This window comes from Cydia strobilella, chromosome 14 (assembly GCF_947568885.1).
Source record: "Cydia strobilella chromosome 14, ilCydStro3.1, whole genome shotgun sequence".
In the NCBI taxonomy this organism is placed as follows: Eukaryota; Metazoa; Arthropoda; class Insecta; order Lepidoptera; family Tortricidae; genus Cydia; species Cydia strobilella.
In genome coordinates, this window is record NC_086054.1 from 9,437,458 (window position 1) to 9,462,916 (window position 25,459).

General features: G+C 37.2%; 1 protein-coding gene across 1 annotated transcript in view; it reads right to left on the bottom strand.

The window, feature by feature from the left end:
• The window catches only part of LOC134747185 (ubiquitin-like protein 3), a 218,029-nt gene that overhangs the window by 191,852 nt on the left and 718 nt on the right, over positions 1-25,459 (bottom strand). The gene's annotated exons all lie outside the window — the stretch shown is intronic.

Genomic DNA, 25,459 nt, shown 5'->3' on the forward strand with positions numbered 1-25,459 from the left:
AAAAAAAGTGACTCCCATACAAAATATCAACATCAGACCAGCCAAAATGTATAAAAAACCAATTTTTTTTCGCCTGACCTACTTATATGTTAAATATATTTATCCCGTAAATTATTGCAGGTGACTAAATTTAAACATATCATGTTACCGGCCGGCAAGTCCTTCCGTTCATTGTAAAGATTTTTTACCGAGTAGGTTTTTATATAGTTACCATTAAGCCCATCATAGAAGGAGCGATAATATATCGGCAGATACCGATCTTGGATGGGAGAAAAGAGACAATTACTAGGAGTAGGATTTCCGCAGACATGTCAGGATTTTTGGTCCTTTTCCTGACAAAGGAGCACTCCTTGCGGGGGGATTTGGCTTGTGTCGGCGTTTTATAGAAACCTCAACTCAATTGGCCACTAGAAGCGAGCTTAAAGTTTGGAGAAATTTACATTATATGGTGGCGAGTTAAGGGGTTAATGTCAGTAGTGGCACAGATTATACAATAGTAGTGGCCCACGAAACGTTTTGTAATAAGGGCTATAATGGGCTCTTTTATAAGTTATCGTGTTAAGTCGTGTCATCACCAAGCGTGTTAAGCCACTTTACGGTACACACAAAAATACGCTCGCCAGAGTCGAGCCACTCCTTAAAAAATATTCGCACGACGGGTCTCGATCTAAAATGAAATTACATTTCAATATTGAGATATCATTATTCAATCTAAAAACCAATTAACGGGTATAATATCTGTAGATGCTTGAGAAAAGTGCGCAGGACGAAAACAATATCGGCAGGAGGAAAGTGGGGACACTTCATAAACAACGGCTATCGATTATGTTTACAAAGTGCTCTTAAACGGGACTGTTATTACCATTGCTCAGCAATCAGGCTAGTCACCAGTATATGGGACAACTGCGATACTAGGCTAGTTGATTACCGTAGATAAGCTCAATTATTTAAGTAGGTACTAAAAAAACAAAGCGGAGTTTAGCTGCGCGGTGGCGTAAAGTGGTCGCGACTATTGACAAATCAATAAGCATTGCGCATTGAGGTAAAATAAAGAGGACAAAATAATGCCCTTAGGATTTGAACCCGGGATCTCCAGCTTTGTACCTAGGCAGCGTCACTGCCGACCAGGCTAGGAGGCCGTTAAAATTAATATAGATAACAAGCCTTTATTACTTTTATTACGGAAATAGAGGTCAAACTTACACTAGTTTGTTAAAAGTGAAATACTCCGCAAGTGGCGGGAATAACTATCAGCCTACTCGTAGTATGCTTTTTGCCTGATTGGATATCGATATTTTCAACTTGAATGAATCTGTGTTTCAATGACGCAGGACTTGTGTAGAGACTTAGAAACATGTTTACTTAGAATTGAAGGAAAATAAGCATATACTTTCCGTGATGCATAGTAAACATATCCTGTGTAATGTGTAAAGGACCGACCACCACAACGTCTTGCGTTCTCACGAGTTTCACTGCGCAAACGTCATGGTCAGTCGTTTTACTTTTAAATTCACGTCAATATAAAAAAAAACGTGCGAGTCAGACTCGCCCAACGAGGGTTCCGTACTTTTTAGTATTTGTTGTTATAGCGGCAACGGAAATACATCATCTGTGAAAATTTCAACTGTCTAGCTATCACGGTTCATGAGATATATACAGCCTGGTGACATATAGACAGACGGACAGCGGAGTCTTAGTAATAGGCTCCCGTTTTTACCCTTTGGGTACGGAACCCTAAAAAAACAATACAGGCCGAAATAATGACACTTTGAAACAGAGAACATGGTTAAGGCCACCTTTATTTGTAAACGCGGCGGATTCCCACCATTGCGCAATAGCAACAAACATTCCACTTAATTGAACGTGCCAGGATATTGCGGCATTCTTTTTCAAACAAATACGGGCGACACACATTGGCGTTTATTGGATAGAAGACTTGCTATTACGCCAATGTTTAACTGTGGTACCAAAATGGGTAATGGTGTAGTTACACACCTGTTTTATAATAAAACAAAACTTTTATTAAACTATTTAAATACCTTAACTTTTCTAGCTACAACAAATTCACATATGATTGAAGGCACGTCATCATTCGCTTGCCCTTGTCCCATTCACTTGGGGTCGCCGCAGCATGTCTTTTTCTTCGATACATCTCTGTCACCCGTCATCTCATCATTCACTTGCGTTAGTTTCATATCATCTTTCACACAGTCCATCCACCTTTTCCTCGGTTTTCCTCTCCTCGTACTTCCCTCCACATTCATTCTTAATACCTTTCTCGTCACATGACTTTCATCCCTCCGCATCACATGCCCGTACCATGTTAAACGATATTCATAATTATTTATTTGTGCCACTTAGGGCCACTTGCACCATACACTAACCCGGTGTTAACCGGTTAATTCTGGAGTTAACATGGCTACCAGTACAATATGACACTGGGTTTACGGTTTAACCGGTTAACCCCGGGTTAGTGGGATGGTGCAAGTGGCGCTTAATAAATTTATTGAAATTTTTTAACCTGCTCATTTACACAAGTATTTTTAAATCACTAGCTCATCATATAAAAATATAGTCATTAAATTATTAATATTACATGAATCCATCAAAATTAAAACACTGTTAATGTTAAAAGATAAAACACGTTTCATTATGATTTACAATTTTACAACGACGGGGCTTAAATGGCTTAATCGCGTAAAAAAGAGTTTTAAATTTACGTCCGACGTTTCGAGGACGGCATTGTCCCCGTGGTCTCGGAGAAGACTGGCTAAAGTTGACATCAACATCTTCTAGGCGCGCAAGTTTTTCGAACTACCCGCACTTGGTCATGTTTATTAACTTGAACGTTTTGCGCACTAGGGATGTCACCGCATCGACACACAACACTCACGATATTCGATTTTTCAACTTGCGACACACAAAAAAACACGTTTCCACTAGAGATGTGCGAGGATGCGTAGCGAGGGATGTGTTTGTTAAGAACCAATCAAATCACTTTATTTACCTATCCTCGCTAAGAGTGTAGTGATTCTCTGGTGGAAACGCAGCCTAATGGGTGTCGCTACTTTATTTGTGAACGCAAGAGAGGACTGTTTAGGAAATTAGTTCGTTCCATTTTTTCAAATAAATTTGAAAATCTGTAACTCGTGGACAAGATAACTTTGTTACTATGTTTCGAACGTTAAAAAGTAGTTAGGTGCCAAGACGGGGTCGGTTAAACATTAAAATCCCATCTCGTATTTCCACAGCAGTGATGATAGTGCAGTGCAATATTTAACGTGTATTTGTTTGCGCGGAGCTCCAAGGTTACTGTTGCTGCAACCGGGCGTCGAAGATTTCGTTTAATCTCGCCCGATCCAAGGATATCGAATGACTGCTTTCGCATCCTCGTAATAACATATGCGGCAATTAAAGTAAACGATAACATTTGAACGTTACGTTACGATGTTACAGTACTTGCAAAATAACTAGCACATGAATTGATCTCTATTTGAGATATGTAAATCGCTACCTAGCCATGCTAGACTTCTTTGGATCGTCATACATAAGTATTAGGTTAGGTACCTAATCGGGTTCTTCCATCGGTACAATGTCATGTCAAATACAGATCTTAGGATTCTTAGAGTGACCCCACACAAGCATCTACTGAGCGTCGGCGTCTAGTCAACTCTGTGGCTGCTGTTCGAAGCAACGTTGGAGCAACTGCGCAGCGACTCCATTTTCCATAGCGCTGACTAAACGCCGATGCTCAAAAGACGCTAGTGTGGGGTGGCCCTTATGGCTTTAAAAAATTACTACCTATTGTTTGTCTCATTACCTGTTTTTACCCTTTCCATTATTAAGATAAGGAATCCTAAATGCATCTTAATTGGTTATCTCTATGGGAGGCGAAGTTTAGCTCGCTTGTAAGGATCGAGGCACAGAATAAATAATAGTACTAGGTACAGAAGGTTCACTCACTAACAAAACGCGCCTATTACAACAGATATGACCGCAAGGTGGCGCAAGCGCGAGCAGGCAGTCCGTTCCGTAGCGGTGCGCGGCAACTACTATGGCTAGACACCAAAATTGGTGTGGGCCGCATGTACTTGTAGCGACGCGACGAAATCGCGGAGTGAACCACGCCTTCAGGTAAAACTTTTCTGAAGTGGTTCACCGGCAATGTCCCCGATTGTACATACCTACTAAGTAATTTCAAGTCAAAAAGTTATTACAGACTACGTAATCGAAACTTAGTTTTAAACTGAACTAGTACCAGATTATCTTATCGCCGGTCTTGAAGACCCGTCTGTCTAATATATCCCCTTGGTAATGGACACATGTCAACTCGTATAATGAGGAGCACATGCGACCGGGTAACGACCTTGCCAGATACACGAAAACGTCAATACTACTTCATTACACGAATGTCGTGAAGGCTTGTCTCAAGTCTAGATATTTCTCGTTGTCAACCTATTTAGTTAAGAAAAAAAGGAATGTAAGTTAACAATGACAATCGGCACAGAATTACACTGGGGTGGGTTAATCTATCAAGGACAATTACAAGTTTTTAAGCAATGAAGAATGTAGAAATAGTATTATTATACATACAAGAAAGCCACAAAATAATATAGGTAGAGAAGGATAAAATTAGTAGGTACCTATTTATGTGCTCGAGTATTATGATTTACGAGTATGTCCTTTAGGACGATGTTCGGAAATGGCGGTACATTATACACATAGAATACAAATGTTATTAAAATATTTACCGACATATTTTGTCGTATTTCAATTCGTAAATATCCCTATTCCCTGTCCTAACCCTGCCCGATGGGGCTGTGTGATGACTATAAAGGAAGATGCACATGCAGAATTGCAGATTGAAGATTTTAAGCAATAAAACATTAAGCTAATTTATTTTATGCAGCCTATACCTACTCATCAGAATGAAAACGCGTTTAATAATGTGGGCGACACAGGTGCAATGCACGCTGCGTCGTACATTATTTAACAATATTATCAACACATGTTTCCCCTTATAAAAACTCCATAAATAGACGGTCCCTTGATTTTCATCGCCCATAAAACCACATGCATCTTTCTACGGCTCTCAATAGCTCACGTTCGTAGGGGAGTTATTTTTCCAACTAAAATGCTTAAGCATTGCACCATACTTTTTTACTATCATTACTATCAATAGTGTTAATGAAAGGTGCATTCTTGAATCCATGCAAGCGTGCGATCAAAGAAATATACGTTAAGCGGTTAATGGTTGTATAATTTAATTTTAATGACATTCACGTTGTTCGGTGTAGTCCCCTGCTCGCTTATCAATCATTCCACATACACACTTGAACGGTTTTGACTGTAGCCGATGTAAGATTTCAAGCAGTGCCGACAAGATTTATAAGATGGGGTGCTTCCGCGTGGGACCTATCACGGAGATTTGTAACCGTACACCAGACGGGATAGCTCCACTAAAAAGCTGTTTTGGTAACTCCTCTAATTCCGTGAATGGGCTAAATGTGTCACATATCGTTTTACTGTAAACGCAGACTATTTTAACAACTTTTTTGTTTGGAAGGCTCCGCCCCGGCTGTGTGACTTTTTGTCTGAGCGCATTAGCTATATCGAGTGGGGTTTAAAATTACACACGTTTCCTTATTAACTTTGTTAACTAGAAATCTAGGGTAAACGCGCAAGGGGAAATTTTACAATAAACTATATCGACCTTAACACAAACAAGAAATAATTTCTATCAAATAATAGAAACTGGACCATCTGGTCATAAAGAGAAACAACTATGTAGACAACTACTAATAACATTTTCATGCTATTGAAGAAAATAAGATGAACGATTAATTTTAGCGCTAAAACATAATACCTAACCTCAATTCCTTACTCAGCAGTGATTATTTTCGAATGGATTTAACAAATAATGAAGAACAAGTAGCAATAAATTCTTTATTTTATAACTATTTCGGGAAAATCGTGCAATCGTATTGCGTTTTACTGAAAACGTCAAATTTTACGTGACGCTGAGATTCATTTGACGGGCGCTCGGGCGCATTTTTTGTGAATTTCTCTAAATTGTATTTTTAACACGTAGAGTTTGAGATCACGTAGGAATCTTAAATGGTACACACTTAGCTTTTTTTAGATGACAGCCTTTTAAATCAAGCGTTAACTTTCAGCTGCTACTATTTTACATTCCTTTTCAACACTTTTTATTAAATCTAAACGTCTTGATTTTCTTTTAAGGTTCCTACCTCCGAGTGAATCGTTGTAAATTAATCTAGCCTATCGAATGGGAATAGATTTACGACTGTATGTGTTATAACTTAATTTATGAATATTGTATGTTCGACTAACAATTGAGTATGAAGCACCTATTTTGACATTAATTCTTTTTTTTTAATACTGAGCTATTAATTAAGATCGGAATTGTACCTGCGCGCTGGAGGCGAGGCAGAATTATATAAACTTAGTCTTAAAACTAGGTCTAAAACTAAGTAGTGGCCCCTATGTTCGAGCCCTTCACCATGAGCCCCGTTAAATTGTTCGAAAGCTTTGTGTGGTGTACCATTGGGTCCATTGGCTTTCTACGTTAATTACTAAGTAGGTACTTTGAGATGCGAAATAAAATATAGTATGGTTAGAATAAAATGGAGTTCAGAAGAGCATATAATGGTATAATGCATGTATTTATTGAATTACTATCCACGGCAGAACGGCAAGGTCACCAGCAATTTACTGCAAATTGACTTATCCAGTTATGTGCACATGTAATTGAATAAATAGTATTGCAATATCTGTGATTGCAATCAATTAAGCAAATGCAGACAGTGTGTCTACTTAGTGGCCTCAGTACATCTCAATCGAGACTATGACTCACGAGAGAAATAAACGTGACTGTTTATTCGAACGAATTGATGTATTAGCGCTGTATCTTGCTAATTTAGCTTTGAACCTTGTGACAAGGGGCAAGGAGTTGTTTTATACGTGCTTTATTTGAAGGTTTCTAAAGTGAAAGTGACAAAACTGAATCCTTATAGTTTCATCATGGGTCTGTCCGTTAGTATGTTACAAGCATTTTAAATGTTATATCCGTCGGGCGGGAAAAACGGAGCACATTAGTGATATACATATCTGTTTTAATTACTTAATTTAATGTAATCCATTAGTACAATGACTACTATTATGACTAGGTCAGCAAGGAATTAAAAACTATCATCATAGCCCCCGAAATATATCCACAGTCCTTCGAATCCCTGCGATCGTAGCGTACTTTAATAAACAGTAAAGAATTTTATTTTTAGATTATTTTAAATCGGGTCACTCACGTATCATTAAGTCGAATAGCTCGACATGTTTCGGTCCAATTTACAAGGACCGTCTTCACGGAGACACGACGTCTTCACTGGTCGAGGGCGCGGCGTGTACACGCGGTTTAAAATAATCTAATATGTTTGAGTCTCACGGGAGTTTTATAGTTAAAATTTTATTTTTGTTTGGTATAGAGCGCAGTAAAAGATTGTACTTAAAAGAAATAATAAGATAGGTTCAATGAAACCCAACCATAGATAACCTCTAGACAAGACGTTTCATTCAAATCCAGTTCGATGTTATTTTTATCTGCGGAATAAAAAGGCTAATTATTTAGAGTTTGTTCCTACGCTATTCGGAATTATTTTAGGGAAAGGTTATCGATGGTTAATAAAGTTTGGATAATCGGTTTTTGTTTTTTGGCGCTTTAGAAATGATAATTTAATATGGGTTGCTACCGCAACCGTACCCGTAAAGCTCTCAGATTACGGTATAATCCGTTAATGCTGCCGAAACTCATTTTTCACAATTTATAATCGGTATACAATGAAGTAGCCGCGCACCTTCATCTATTCAAATTCATCGAGGCATATGATATTGATAAAGATATTCACATTTTTAAAAGCAAAATATCCTTAGACTTTAGACCTATTAAAAGTATAAGTTATCTTCTTATACGCACTGCATTCGGTAGCCCATAAAACAGGAAGTACAAGCAAATATAATTTCCATTTACACCTGCCAGTTATCCGGAGTCACAGAAAGGTTGGTCTGTGGCCGAAGTACAGTCGGAAACGCACGACTGGCAGTGGATTTGCTACAGTTTACCTAATAAATTCCCATCGACTTATACTTCGGTTTTATTTACTGCCGTAAAGGTAAACAAGCTCTTGGCATGGCGGGCGAGCGATAGGTTGAAATAGCCGTTTAAGGAATATAGTGTTGAGTAATGTGCGTTTGTGTAATAAGAAAATTTAAGAAAGAAGAGCTAATCAAGCACTTGGACCGACTTTTGCAACGATGTTAATATAAATCTGACCTCGATAGTACTTTTACAACTTTCATAGCACACACGTAAATTATTTATTTTAAAATTCTTCAACGTCATGTTTATTAATATCACGTTATGTTTATGTTTGTTCATGTATATGTTTATGTTTGTTGTTGTATATATTTATACTAATGTATAGTAGGTACATTTTCGTTTTCGCGATGTTAAAGTGCCAAATTATGTTACAAAGGAACACGTATGATTAACTTTTTTTGTAACTTACATAAGAAAGAAAGAAATATTTAAATTCCAAAACAATGCAGATGCAGAAAAATCTGCACCAGATTTATGATCTAAATGCCCAGTTTCCGACACTATTGATTAATGTCCATCTCTCAGGTTACGAATCGGCGAGTGCGCTTGGCTTCCTGATGGTGGGCCGCCAAGCGGATCATTGGCAAAAAGTTTAATGACTTCGCAAACAGTTCCTAACCGTTCTTTACGTAATGCTACGATTGTAAGTTTTTGTCCGAGACGCTAATTAAACGAGAATTTCTTGTATTGACTCATTAACTCTCTTTGTCCACCCACACTAGAAATTAAGACGGAACGTCTAGAAAGTAAATCTATTTAACAAAATGCGGCAACTATGCCACGGTAAAGTTTAATCACATGACAGACCCGTTACAATAAGAACTAAGTCTCGAAGGTGGTTAGTTAAGTGAGTCTACAGGCGTAAGATAAAGGGGCCAGTTTGCCGAACATCTCCACTTACATCGGTCCCCGAGGCCCGTGGTCCGTCGAACGCTGTCAGGCTTAAAACCTTTAAGAATAAGAGGCGGCTGATTTAAGGCCCCTTGTCGGCGATAACGAGCGAGCAGGCTCGGCTACTGGTCGCCCCATAAAACTTCCAACTACCCACGTTTTATCTGCATTCACGATCAGCCCGCATCTTGGCCGCAGCCCGGCCGAGTCAGCGGATAGTCGGGCTAGCGCGCTAGTTACCACCTATTACACTATCAACGATGCAGTAAGATCTCTCTAAAGTTGGTCACCACCTATTACACTATCAACGATGCAGTAAGATCTCTCTAAAGTTGGTCAAGGATCGGCTAAGATATTTGATCAGCACTGACCGTATTCATTTGAGGTTTCGCTTGTTGACCTGACCCAACTGTTTGTGTAATCGTTTTAACAGCCAACAACTCCAAAGATCAGAATTAAACATAAATTACATAAACAAACACATTCCTTCTCCTTAAGTTATTTCTTTTACGCGACGCAATAATGTCACTAAAGCGCTCGGATATCGCTGTTTCGATTACATCGCCACGCGAGACGATAGTCTCCGTCGAAGCGCGATAGGGACGAATAAAACGAAATTACACAACGCCCTCTAGAGACCGGGACACGCGACAGTCACGCTACCTACTGGGGATTATGCCCCCGTACTTGAGAATGCACCCTCACCTTATGCGCCAAAACGGCACATATTGGAAGTACATACTACAAAGAAAGGGCGCCAACCCTAACGCATTAGTAGGGATTATTGGTATATCTCTTTACAGCGCGTTACGTTACTCGATAAGTCACTGTAATCTTAACGACGGGCTTTGTCTAAAGAACAAAATGTTTATAGGATCGATGGTTAGTCGACCGAAAACTATTGTGCATTGAAAAAAACGTTAACAAGTGTAGCTTAAATCGCTACCTGGTTTTGAGGAAGTCCTCGTCGAATAAATTGTATTGTAATTCAAATTTGGAACGGAATAGGGATGTTTCTTGTATTTAAAATAAATTAAATTAATTACATATTTCCTTTCACACTATGCACGAAATAAAACACCAGAAAATTAAAAAATAGATAGCAGTTTTTTTTTTTTCACTATTTCTATTTAATAAATCAGATAGATAAAGAGTAGGTGACTTGATCGTGACGTCACTTGTGCAGGTTTCTTTTCACATACATTCAATGTTGGCAAATCGTTTTGACAGTTCGAAAAAAGAAACTGATTTGACTAGAAGGAATGCAGTTGGGTACTTTAGTAGTGGTCATCTAGCGTTCATATATAATGTATCTCCCTCGGGTTTCCGTTGAGTCACTGGAGCAGACAAACGAGCTTACATGACGGAGGGCCCGTGCCAATTAGTTCTACGGCAGGTTTCATGTGTACTTTGCCGATGCTCCGACCATTTGTCCGGAAATTTCTCCCTTGTAAATTTATTTACGTGACGCTATTGAATTAGGAATCGAAATGGGGATCATCAATCTTTTTTCGTTTCATCTTCGGAATAAAGGAGGAGATTTATATAAAACTCCGAATTTAGGTAGATGAAAAATGGCAAATGTGTTGTAGAGCTAATTTCATTTACGATGACACTGAACAAATGTAACCAAAGGGATCTGTCGTGAACGAAACGTAAATAAAGAAGAATACAATTTCGCAATAACATTTAAAAAGAAAGCGCCCACGTGTATTCCAATTTTGATAACAAGAGATTTCTTCAAATGAGAATATGTACTTTGTACTTGTGCAAAATAACGAATGAATTGATTTAGTTCAAGGTTAGATACACAATCAAAAAGACTAGCGACTACGTGTCTTCTCTCAATGTCAGTCGGATGGGTAGTTGATTGGAGAATTATACGACCGCGCGTCATATCCTGAGGGCCTACCGCGAACTACGTTCGACGTGTTGCCTCTCTGTCGCACTTGTAAATTCGTACGTAAGTGTGACAGGGAGGCAACACATCGAACGTGGTTAGCGGTAGTCCCTCTGGGGTTATATTCCAAAACCGATATTATCAAATTAGTATTGTATTTAACAGGCGCGCGCTTATTTTGAAAGAGCATTACACAACCTCGTTTCGCTAAAGTCAGTCCAAGCTAACTCTTTGTATAGACTTATCGAAAAAAAAAGACGTTTACCTATCAGTAGGGCACTTCAACATTTTATCGCTGCACAGTCAGCTTAGCCGAATTATTTGCTTTCATCTTCTTTTTCGAGAATTGAAACATGTTCTTCTTTATCATCCTGTATCGACTCCTTGTTGAGACCCTCGAACATCTGCACTAAGTACGAGCGCGACGCAATGCCATTGATATTAATGTAGGTCACTTCCTCTATCACACGCTCTTATAGTCAAAATAGAAACTCTAAATGGGTATAATATTTCACAGTTCCGAATGCGTCCCAAGTTGGAATTCCGAATAAAATATTCAGCGTGGATACAGCGGAATCTTGCGAGTATTCCGCGGGTTCTTGTTCGTGCCATTTGCGAGGTAATGGCGCGGTGCAGGGTGCCAGCGGCCTATAATGGAAAAACGTCTGCGATCACGATCACGCGTCTATTCACATCCACGGACATAATTTTCGAAACAACGTCAGAAATAAAACTATACATAAGACATTCTTAATTTCATTTATTCTTTCTAACAACAATTTGATGATTGTTTATGTTGTACCTTATTGACATGAAAAATATTATTGTTTTATAAATAAAGATAATGAATGAATGATGCATTTTTTTTGCAGATGAATATTTAATGCAGATGGATCGAATTACATCATATCCGTCTCGTCTTTGGCACTCCTGAAATCGACTATATAAACTTTAAAAAAACTTGCTGACACATGCTGCGGGGGATCGTGGCTATGTCATCGTCAATGTTTTGTTTTAATTAGGGTATTGTCATCAGTATACTTAAGTACACTTGAAATCACAAGGTACAAAAAAATCACAGGGTGTAAGGTCTGGGCCTAAGTTAAAAATAATTAAGGAAATGACGTTACTGCAAATTCAGTGGAATACGTGAAAATGACGTGAAAGTTTTGGTTCCACAGTTGCATGAATTTGAAAGATACAACATCAGGCCATGGATGCAACATGGAGAACCATATCATACGTCGAATATGAGTTTACTGGCAGTCAAAATAATGTCTCCCAACAAATTGATTCCTCGCAAAGGTAACATCCAAAAAGCCCAGACCTTACACCTGTCGATTTTTTTCTGTGGGGATATCTAAAGAGTCGAGTGTGTCGTATCTTAATAAACTGATGAAAATACCCCAATTAAAGAAAAACATTCACAGTGAGGTACCCGCGATCCCCCGCAGCAAGTGTCAGAGCGTTTTCCAAAGTTCACACAGTCGAGTGCAGGAGTACCAGCGATTGGATGATGTAATGGTGTAACCTGTACATGTGACGTTTGAAAAACATGGCGGTAAAAACCATTCAAATACTATATTTTTAACGTCGAATAGAAATTCTGATTAGAACTTTCACGATGATTACACATCGGAATTAATCGCGTATTATTAACCAGACAATGCCGTCCTCGAAACGTCGGAGGTAATTTTAAAACTTGATTATACGCAATTAAGTCCCGTTTTATAATTAATAATGTAGAATAGGAATTGTATATTAACATGGATAAGTGCGACGTCTATGTATATCAATATTATTTATTTATTTAATATTTATTGCACAATACATGAAGGTACAAATGGCGGACTTAATGCCTTAAGGCTTTTTATTATGTCTGTATATATTCGGCACTTTGATGATCATATGCGAAATTTTTAACAGGTATTCACGGTAACTAAACACATGTTTCATGTCTATCATACAAATCTTAAACACAGTTAAGTCAAAACTCTTCTAATATAATTTGTACAGCATTACCACCATTCATCTTAGTCCAAATCGCCTTCAAATATGAGATATGACACTTATTTACAACTCCAGCAAGATTACTTTAGGGTGGGTGTTGAACTAACAAGGGTGTAGTTCTTATTAACGACCTGTCAAATATTGAACCCCCAAATCCCCTTTGAATCATATCCCTTCGAATGCAACTGTATATTTATAAAAGGTTTATGCCAATGACTCAGCCCTTAGTTTAAATGAACTATTGTTGAAAGGAAATCGAACAAGATGGTACTGAGAGTAGTCAAGAGTTCTTTGCGCTGTCTAAAAAGGATTTTTTTAACAATGCAGTATTTAAGTTTCCAACAGTTTGAAAGATCGAACTATTTAAGCAGCCGGACAAGTAAGCAAATAGACGAACGTTTTTATACAGGATGGCCCAAAAATACGTTGACAGTTTTTTTATACGTATTTTTTAAACACACATTTTCTTCAAAATGGCATAAAAAAAAACATTTTTATAATCATTTAAATGAAACAAAACCTATCTTTAAAATAGACTCTCCTTTGGCTTTGATACACAAACGTTTGTTAAAATTATCAACAATATGCACAGTAAAAATCTTCGTCAACGTATTTTTGTCAAATGGCTGCCCACTCGGCGTCGTAGACATATAATTATGTGCTTTCCCTTCTCTTTAAATGTCCTCTTCTCTCCTTCGTCTCCCTCTTTTCTCTCGGAGAAATTTAAATTTTTAGCAGATGGCAGCAGTTATATTATAACTATACATATATGACTGTTTATATATTTGTTTTATCTCACATCCCATACTATATTTTGTAGGATATAGGTATACCTATCTTTTAGTAAATTAAATATTTTCTTTTTATGCCGTTTAGTACAGCTGTGATGTCTACTGTTCTCCAATTCTCCCTCAATTGCTCAAAGGTTAACTGGAAGAGATCCCTCAAAGGGATAAGTTCGCCTTTGTATTAAATAATGTGTTTTTTTATGTTTTATGTTTTATTTCATACAATAAAGTGTTTTACTACTCCTACTTACTACTATTAGCATATAACAGTTAGCTCCAAAAAAGAAACTCATTTAGCTTTCAAGTAACGTATGCGCCCAGTCATCGTGTTAATGACATCTCGATGTCATTAAGTGTCTCACGAAGTAACAACAGACTGGCAAGTGATAGTGAGTGGGCGTGACGAGACTCGGACTCGTATCATAGTTGAGTCACATTTTGTGAATAAAGAAACGTACCAGAGATACATCTCCATGTAATTGAAGGAGCATATTATAGTTAACGCTATTTCTACTGAGCTCGTTCACTTACCTGTACTAACAATGGCATTCTGTTAAACAAAAGCCATTATTTCTTTTGTGCGAGCACATCGCCTTTGTGCCTGAGCGCGTGGCCATTGTGTGTGAGCCTCAGGCACAAAGGCCACGCGCTCACATAAAAGAAATAATGGCTTTTGTTTTACAGAATGTCATTGTTAGTACAGGTAAGTGAACGAGCTCAGTAGAGATAGCGTTAACTATACGAAAAGGGCACGGCTTCTGACGTTTTTATTCGTGACGAGAACACGCTACACTGGGTGCTAACTAAATTGTTGTTACAACTTTGTATCATTTCTTTACTCACAAGCCTAAGAGGCTGTTCACATCGTATAAAGAACAAGTAATGTGTTGGGAGAAGCTTGGAATTTCCTTTGTTAATAGAATTTGTCGTATAATGCTCACTGGATTCAATAACCTTTAGATACCGTGAATATACTGTTAAAATAATGCTATGGCTTCAATGAAATCAATTTAATATAAAAATGTTTTCTAAGAAGGTTATATTGGACTTTTTGTGATTATAATTAGTTTTAAAAACTAATTCCTAGTTACATACGTGCTCACTTGCTTAGCTAATCTACGGATAGTTACCTAATAGGCTAATACCTAATGCGTATCGTATACATATTTATAATTGTATAATCTATAGAGTATAAGCTTATTTAAAGAATAGTCTTTATTTTAAGAATAGATAGACAAGATTCTCGTTTATACCAACTAAATTTTAAACAACTTCCCCTCTAGTAGTAGATTCTTTTGCTCGTTAGCCTCCTATATCATAAAAAAACTTTGTTGCGCGAAATTCGGCAACGGCATGTTGCACAATTTAGCTGTAGCGAAACTACTCTAACAAAGTTGACAAACTATAAAACAAAAGACAAAGCCAAGAGAATTAAAGTTGCCATTTGTTGACCAATGTTGTAGGCGCACCGGCGCAATGCATTCCCAATTCAAATCAACCTTGTGTACTCGCTAACAACTTCCTCCGGTTCACGTAATATTTTACTCCACTGATTACGTGTAGAGTTTTTCTGTAGGAAACCGACCAGAATTTTAATTTAATTACTTCCATCTTGTGAAACATTATCCGAATTCATTTTCTCGGGACGGTACGTCTTAATCTTCTCCGCTAGACGGACGAATTGCCTCGTGGTGTATTAGTGTTTGCCTGGCCGGATGTCTCAGGGGATGTCCCCCTGTGGAGGCGTGGCTCTATAGTGGTGCAATAAATAAGTACACGTCGTTTTACCTGACTAAAGTACTATAGTACTTTAAATGAAACATACGATGCAAGCGAGACGCTTGAATTCCTTTATCGTAGCTCTAAGTCCACCTGTATCCTGTTGAAAAATTCCTGATTGCCGGCTTGAGCCGCTTTGTCCTTATATACTTTATATAAAACACAAGATCTTTTCAAAAGTCGGGAACTTCATTGCATTGAATTTTACTTCCTGACTGAAAGCTTACCGTATCTATTTTAATATCTTTTCCATAAAATACCGCTTGTTAATTCAACTCTTTTCAAGATTTTTGTGTCATTGAATTGACTATTTTTAGACTATATTTTATTTCAATAACATTTACAAATGATTACAGTATCCAACCAATCGTGGCATCCATGGTGAAATGTCCTTTTATTTTAAGACAAGCCATAATTTACAAATAAACAAATCACAGGATCTCAACTGTCGACCACAAACATGAAATTACTTTGTTATTTCACGAAAAACAATATCAATTCGTTTAAACTTTTGTAATATCTCATTTCAGTTACGCGAAGTTTACATTGCATGGATTTAATTTAAAAGTCAATCTTTAAAGGAATTATTGCCAAGCTTTCGTGTTAACCGGCCGTGCCTTAGCGTTCAGTTTGAAATGTACAGTAAAATTGCACGTAAGTTAAATTGAACATCTTCAACATTCGTCATTGACGTCAATTTTCAGTGTAAATTTTATTTATTTATTTTTATTTTATTTTTTTATTTACCTAGTTTGCACAGTTTACACTGTAAAGTAAAGCATCATAAATGAAAGCTAAGTCATTAAAATAACGGCATGCGGCACATAAAATTTGAACATAAAACTTGAAAAGTAACTACATTTAAACAAAGTTCTAGCAAAACACATTACGAAAGCATTTTAGAAGTGTCACAACTAATTACTGATTAGGTACACGAGGAGGATTCTTAATCACAACAGGTATACCTTTTTTCTCAGAAACGATTATTCTAATACCAAACTTATGCATATTTTTATCTAAACTTTGTACATGAATAGGTATGTTGACATGAATCGCGAATATATATAACATGTTATGTTTTTACCATAGCAGGGAATATTAGAATGCTGAAAAATCATATTTTGTAAGTGTAAATATGCGTAACAAATTAATTAAAAATATTTGAAATAATACTTGTAAAACTTGCACTGCATAACACTTGTAAAACTTGATATTCATTATTTTAGCTTATATAAGTACATAATATCTTTTAGAAAGAGAGAGAAATTAAATTCTTTTGATTTACGCTATGACTGATATTTGGACAGCAGTTTGTTTATGTATCACATCGTGACGTCATCAAGATCACGTAACAGCTTAGAGCGTTTCGGCGTGAAATTTAAACAATAATCTAATAAAAACTAGTTTTTTTTTTAAATAAATTAATAAAAATTTTAAATATGTTTTGTAATAATTACGTGTATATCTATAAAATGAAAACAGTTCTATAAAATTGTCAACATCCCTACTTGAGCGTGCACGTCTTTTTTCCGTAATGTAAGGTCCTATTTGAAACTAGAATACGGATTTATTCCGACTCAATTCTTAATATCTTCGAATCGACTCTTACGAGTATATGTTGTACATATACATACATTACTTGAATTGCTTCTTAGTAAAATTGCATCATAGCCCTTCGGATTCGTTACTCAATTGTTTCTGCTGGGTTCACCGACCTCTAATAAAACTGAACTGAGCGCTAATAAAGAGCAATAAGCGTCGTTTCGCACCTTATCGCGTATGATCACAATATTAACCATTTATTTACCGTTAGTGACGTGTCACGCAGGGGAAAAAACACGGGCTAACATGCAAAAAACGTGACGGTAATGTCTACTGTCAAATTAAAGGGTAAAAAACTCGGTTTAAATAGAACAATCTTGATGAAATGTGACGTTTTCAACTAAAAGGACCACATTGTCGGTTGTCGATTAGGTTGATTTTGAAGCTTTATGGAAATAGCGTCGTATTGACAACCGACAATAAATACCTGTTTGGTTGAAAACGCCACATACCTATGGGAACACCACGACATCCGCGACTACGATATCATGTCTTGTCATTGGCAAAGAAAGATAAATATGAACAAATGGGATACTTGGAAGATAAAGAATTTACGTGAAGTAACAAGTGCGCGAAGTATAGTAAACTAGTATAGCCTAGTGGTCTGGTGGCTTGTGTTGAAAATTCACACCTAAAAAAACTAGCTAAGTCGCCTTAATAGAGGTTATACAGACAGCGCTATAAAGTAATAAGTAATAAATACTTTTGTACGAAACAAGAATAGATTACAGCAGATATACAATTGAAAGTACAAAAGCGAACTTATCCCTATGAGGGATATTAACCCAAAAACGGAAATACAAAGCATATATCACATCATTTATATATCACCGATTCACTATGCCAAAAGCCTGACTCCGTGTTAGCTAGCGGCCATACATTAAGGCAAACAAAACGCTTTCACCATACGATGGCATATCGAACGATTATAAAGACCGTAAATCATTATGGGAACGCTATCATTTTCCCGAAATGCGTCAACGCTATAAACGGCCAGTAGCTACGCAGAAAATAATACTATGGGGCCCAATTCGACTAGAGAGGATGATGTAGCTATCGTTTTATTGTCATCACTTCATCAGACCAGTGGCTTTTTGGTCGTTGGTTTCAGCGTCTAAGAAAACTTAAATCTCATTCAACGTGCCAAAACCAAAACGTCGAAAGTCAGTATGATGCACGATGATATGGCAAGCGAATAAATGGTTTATCTATCTATGGAGATATTGGAGATAGGTCGCTATTGGTAAAGCAAAACAATATGAATCACCGATTTACGTATAACTTTTTATCAATAGGCTCTTAACCTAACGGGTTCGTGAGAGACCGAAATGATTACCATAATTATGGGCCGACAGTTCTCTACAGTTAGATTTAAGACGCATTGAAATGAAATTAACATAATAATATTATATGAGTTGTTGATTACGGACATTACTGGACATGATTCTAGTTTGCAACCGCCTTCAGGGAGCGTTCAAATATTACGTAATACAATTTTCTCTTCTTTATTATTTTATTTAATACAAGTCTCTGCCTCCCTCCGGGAAATATGCGTGATTATATGTATGTCTATATTTTATTTTATTAAAAAAAACAATGGTTACGTAACGCCTTGTTCCGACATCCGTCTCCCACCCCTGTAACGCATCGTAACGCAAGACTCCTTTTCCTCCCAAATTTCGTTACGTAATATTTAAACGCCCCCTTCAAATGGGTCGAAGTTCATCCGAAAGTGCGTCTGCCGGGCATTTAAAGGTAGCCCGGCAGACGCACTTTCGGCCATTTGCGAGCTGGCAGACGAGCGTTATCTGATATAAATTGCTATATGTTGCCAAAAGTCTCATCTTTGTATCAGATGACGTACATTTCACTTTTTTTTGTCATCAGAAGTTCGTGAATTTTTTTTCGTGCTTTTGGCCAATTCTAAATTTATTTTTCCATTTTTTCCAAACTTAGAATCACTTTTATGAACGTGTGCCATGGGGCTTATCCTTGTATCAGATGACGTAGTAGATCATTCGGTGCCCGCCCGTACTATACCTACCTGCTAAGTAGGTATTATACTACTGATACTTTTGAACGCTAACTGTCGAGGTGTATCTCTAATTGGAAAAGTATTCGCGGGTGGCAGTTACTTTGAGCGCGTTGTTTCATATACGTCATGCGTGTATTGATACTAATTGTACAGTCGAAGGCAAAAATATCAATCCAGACAAAGGGCTCGAAAATATGTGAACACGACTTTATTGTCTAAGGTGTAAGAGCGTACACATATTTTTGAAACTTTGGGAATGTATATATATTTATGCCCTTGACTGTACTGTAGCACTAGTACTTGTACTATTTTTCTATGGACGTTAAAACTTTTTATTTATCTACTCCTACCTGTTAAGTAGCTACTACTACCAAGTATGTCTAAAACAGCTTACTCGTTACGGATTTCTAACGCAAACCAGAGACATTATATTTCAAGGCCAATTTAGAAAAAGCAGTAATCAGAAACTTTATCCAACAATGTAACTGTCTTCAGTGAGATTGGTCAATACCGTAGCCAATCTTCGAATCATGCCGGAACATTAACCTGGTATAGATTAGGCATCGCCTTGAAAAACGCCATAAACGTTGCGGAAACTGGAAATAATTGTATTTATATGTAGAGCAAGGGAGCGTTTCGCAACGGTTAAGCTGCAACGCATAGAAAGCGGGGCGCGGTAACAATTATAATGTAAGAAGTTGCTTGAAAGAGGTCGCATCGAGCACCATCGGGATCGGGAACCGAGTGTTAGTGACTTTATTCATCCAGTCAATGTCTAAAATATCGACGCGGACAAAGCTTACAATATTAAGGTAATGTATAGAATTATAGATATTTCTGGTACTTTATCCGTATCGCTATTCTAGACATTGACTTTACAAATTCTGAATCTACGAATGTCATCGCCGTTGCTCTGACATCTATAACATCATCTGGCATTACTATTAATTAAGTCTTAATTTAATCTAACCATATATTATTATGTAATTCGTTTTAAATGTTTTAACCTCATATGTAAATATTTTCTGGACTAAATAATATCATTCATTCATTCATTAGACGTTTCAAACAAGGTACGCTTTCGAGATACTCCGCGCAGTCAATCCAAAGAAGAGCGGTTCGCCAAGCTCGGCATCGTGGATGCAATCCAAATTTGAGCCAAAATATCACACGGATTACTTTATTTTATAATAAACATCCTATCACATTAACCTTTGCCGTCAAAATTGTGAATTTAAATCATTTAGAGTTCGACGATAAAGGTTTTCTGTATTGTTTATTCCTTGCCGCTATCGCACCGCGTCGTCGTCGTTCTCAGTGCGTAAGCAGCTTTAGGCGTGACGAAACGACGCCGTTACAGTTAGCCGGGCATTGTTCAAATCCAACGCGGCGAGACTCATCTGGTTGGCGTAATTGTGGATCGTTAACCCCTCCATTTGAGGTCGCCACTGAATAATCATCTAGCGAACTTGTGACCTGGATTCAAATCCCGAATCGGGGAGACATTATGCGGATTTATATTAGAGATGCATCCAGCTTTTACATATAAATAGTAAGTATTATGGGAAAATGTTACACAAATTCACCTTGTCCCCCAACCAACAGTATGCTGAATAAGGCTTGTGTTGAGATTTTTTTTCCTAGCCCGTTATAGTGTCCCACTGCTAGGCAAAGGCCTCTCCCCTTGGTCTCCACAACTCCCGTTGTTGTGCTTTTTCCGCCCAGTGAATGGTCGCCGCCCATGAAGGTATCTAAATGGTCCTGCCATCTCTGTCTGGGCCCTCCACGTAGGCATTTCTTTTGCGGCATCCACTTGGTGGCTTTACTAATAGCCCACCGCTTTGGTTTCATCGTACGGTCGGTGCCCCAACTTAAGTACCCAAGTTGCCATAATACTAATTATATATAATAGTGTATACTTATGTTAGGGAACCGACTGTACCTTAATTTCGTTATACAAATTTACTAAAATTCCTAGATTTCAAAACGGAATATGAGACAATTAGACATTTAGGTTAGGTAGGTAAGTTATTTTAAATTTTAGAACAAATGAAGCGTGGCATTATGAGATATAGGTGTAATGAAACCAAAGCAGCCCACACCTAGCCCAACGTAGCACAAAGTTGAGACAATTAGGTAATTACGTAAATATTAAATTACATAGAAAACATCAAAATGTGAGGTCAGGGTCAATTATTATATTCCGATCGAAACGATATTTTTTGCCGAAAGCGAAGGCTAGTAAACGAAAACAAATAAAATTAGTGTGCGGTAATTTCCTAATTCCCTTGCGGATAGTACATATGACTATTTATTTGTATGACTTTTTTTATATCAAAGATTATTAAAACAGATCCATCCACGAATGGGGAACAGACAAAGGCCATTGTTTCCGATGCGCAGTTCCGAGAAAAAGGGTAAAATAGTATTTCTGAAAATTTTCAACCTCGGTGTCCGGCGGTCTATTGTCCTTTGTTTGAACCGGCCGACGCAAAGGCAAACAAACTTTCTTGATGTACGGATATACATTCAAACTAAATATCATGTAAGCTTATCAACACAGCTTAGAGAGCTAGTATATTACATATACATATGTATTTCTTGTGAGAAATAGAATCTACGAGTTTCTTAATGTCTGTAACATATTATAGTAAGTACAAGTAGGACTTTCACGCAGATGGCGCTGTAATCTTTAAAAAAATCATGTCAGATATGCCTGATCCAAGAAACATATACCACAGGCTTAGATTATTTGGGTTCCTAAAAGTTGGAACCATTTTATATTCTTTGTGTTTTGTGTCCTCATTGTTATCAACGCCTGCGCCTAGTGCCAGTGGTTGGTCAGCCTAATTTTTTATGAAATGAAATACGAGATACTTAATAATATTATTTTTAATATTTAGTAAAATACAATCACCAAAATGATTTATAAATTAAACCGTACACTCACCAACACCATATATCCGCTCACAAGTTTAAAGATAATGCTTGTAATAATAGACAAGCCATCAAAATAAAGAGGAACCATTTCGCAGTTCTCAAATGAAAGGAATGCGTAAAACGTACGCCAGGAAGAATTTCTGATTGTAAAGGGAAAGATATAAAGCCCCCCGGTAAAGCACAGTAGCATTATTAGCTACAAGGCAACAGACGTAAGGATGAGCAAAGTGCATTATTTGTTCATTTATATGTGATGTCTTTTATGTTCACGAATTTAGGGTCGCAATGTTATATTTCGTGGGTATATTTCGTGTTAATGGTATATTTTTAGTTTGTGGGACAGTCTAGGCTAGGGTTTATATTAAGCAAAAACTCATCTTCTAGCTCACCGAGTTGCATTTCACCAAATATCACTTTCACGAGTTAAGTATAGATATAGAAACATCCCTAATCATCTTTTGATAGTGTTAATATCTGAAGACTTCCCTCGATTTATCTAGGATCCTACCATAAGATCCTTACTTGATAACTATAGGACCAACTGTAAAGTATATTTACCAACTTTAAAACTCTTTCAACCAAAAAAAAAAACTAAATCAGGGACATGGTGTGGACTGTGGAGTGTATACCTAATGTGTGGTATGGATGGATATTTAACAAAATGTGTGCTTGGAGATCTGTAGCAACGAATGTTTCTACATTCTTGAGTAAAAGTGACAACTTTAATGAACAATCTAAACCATTTTTTTAAGACTTTCCAGTCAGTAGAACAATCTACAGTAAAATTTAAATAAGAAACAGATCCTCCTTCCCGAGATATTGAAATTTCCGATTGTGCAATTCAGCTCTCAGTTCCCCCGTTGTTTCTTTTTAATCACGGCCTGTTTAAAATATTCATGTCTCCGTACCGTAAAGAAATAAACATAAATCCGCAGTAGAAACGTTATGCAAAGCCGCAGTATCCAAATTGCGTTCTCTCGGTTTCCGGGTGGGTTTTCAGTAAGACCGGCGTCGAGAAGACAACGCCGGGGTTGACCTCTATTGTGTGGATAAAAAACGGCTAAATGGACTGGATTTGAGAATTTATGTCGGTATAATCTGTGCGTAGTGGCGATACCGGCAGGCGGAAACTGGTGAATTGTAGACATTGAGTTCAAAGGGGGTGTGGTTGACCCGATTTAAAATCAAAGTGACAAGGGGTAAAAAATATTCCGTATTAATATTTATATTTTATATTATTGTATATTTATTTTATATTTGATTTTCTTTTAACCTCTAACCTCCAGCCACCAATAGACCTATAAAAAGGTCTCCCATTCTATTCTAATTTGCATCTTTATTTTGACAAATCGATATTGTATTTGACTTGGCATGTTTTGACGTTGCGGCTAGAGCTTAGTAGAAGTTGCACGAAAATCTAAAATTAAATTACCGGTGTAGGTATACAGATATAGGTAGTAGGTAGGTTACAGATCAATACGATTTTCATTATTTCTCATAAATTTAGTCTCAACGCATCTTATAAATCTGGCATCAAGACTTGCTGACATAGCAACAGCGCCTTCGTCGTGTCATCCATTTGTTCGTAGAAAATAGGTACTCCTAGGTGATCCGCATTGCATGTCAAGGTGTAAGCGGGAAACTCCTTGGTAGGTAATAAAAAAAACCCGGACAAGTGCGAGTCGGACTTGCCCACCGAGGGTTCCGTACTTTTAAGTATTTGTTGTTATAGTGGCAACAGAAACACATCATCTGTGAAAATTTCAACTGTCTAGCTATCATGGTTCATGAGATACACCCTGGTGACAGACAGATGGACAGCGGAGTCTTAGTAATAGGGTCCCGTTTTTACCCTTTGGGTACGGAACCCTAAAAAGGTATTCATATTTACCTTCCAAATTCTATGAGAAAGGTTTTAATTACATATTTAGCGATTTTTCGTTAATTTACACAATAAAAAAAAGCAGTGATGGGCAAAAATATATTACCTTCAAGTTTTTTAAGTCAAACCTACTCTGTTTTCCGTAGTCAAATAGGAACCCTGAAAGGACTGTCGTAAAAACCTGAACTGAAGGTGATATAGTTTTTAATATAACTTATATAACTTTTGCAATTATTCAAACCTTTTATAGTTTATCCGAAATGTTAACAAGGCTTGTTAACATTCTTTTTAATAGGTACCTAAAATAAAAACCTATATAGGTACAAGCTCATTTTATGGTCAACATTTTGCTCTTAGTTACCTTAGTATATTCTCTTGCGTTTAAGTGCAAGTGCAAACATTGGTAATCTAAATGGTGTTTCATTACTTTCATTAGTAAACTAAATTACACTATTATACAAATAGTTAAGTCTTGTACGATTGATAAGCGGAAGTTATTAGGAATTTAATACAAAATTTGTGTTCCATGTCCGGCTAAAGGTTAAGATTTTTCTAACTCAAGACTTTACATCAATTCCCAATTTTGTGTATTCTTTGTCTGCTTGCCCTTGGCAAAGGCCTCCAGCCTCCTCCATTCCCTTCGGTCTACTGCTATCATCTGCGCTATGTCATCATTCCATTTCATTAAAGGTTTTTTTTCCACTCTTGGATCCCATCGGGTCACTTGTTTGTGCCTCAGATCATAAGGCGGGACCACTTCCATTTAAGCCTATTTAGCTTTGTTATATCTTGTACTTTCGCTTTATATCTTATTACTCTTTTTCATTCAGTCAGTCTTACGGACAATATAAACAAGGTTTCAATGAGCCCCATGTTTTAATTTTTTGGAGCATACATATATATAGTAAATCCACAATCTGAGACCTGTTACTATGTCTATGCTAGATAAAAGTATTTAAGCCAGCTAGTTTTACACACAGGAAACACTTGTAGAATAGGTATGTTTTGTGTATATTTCTTATATAGTTTGTCAAAGGACTGTGTCATTTCAAACATAGACAGAGAGAATCATATATCGTTGTCTTACACTAGTACTAGGACCCAAAAGAAAAGGATGTGTAGTTTTTTTTGTTCTTATTTACTGACAATTTGGTTTGACCAACTATGACAACAACTTTTTATTTTCATAGAGTATAACAAAGTAATTGTATTTTAAAAACCGGCCAAGTGCGAGTCGGACTCGCGCACGAAGGGTTCCGTACCATTACGGAAAAACAGTAAAAAAAACACGTTTGTTGTATGGGAGCCCCATTTAAATATTTATATTATTCTGTTTTTAGTATTTGTTGTTATAGCGGCAACAGAAATACATCATCTGTGAAAATTTCAACTGTCTAGCTATCACGGTTCATGAGATACAGCCTGGTGACAGACAGACAGACGGACGGACAGATGGACA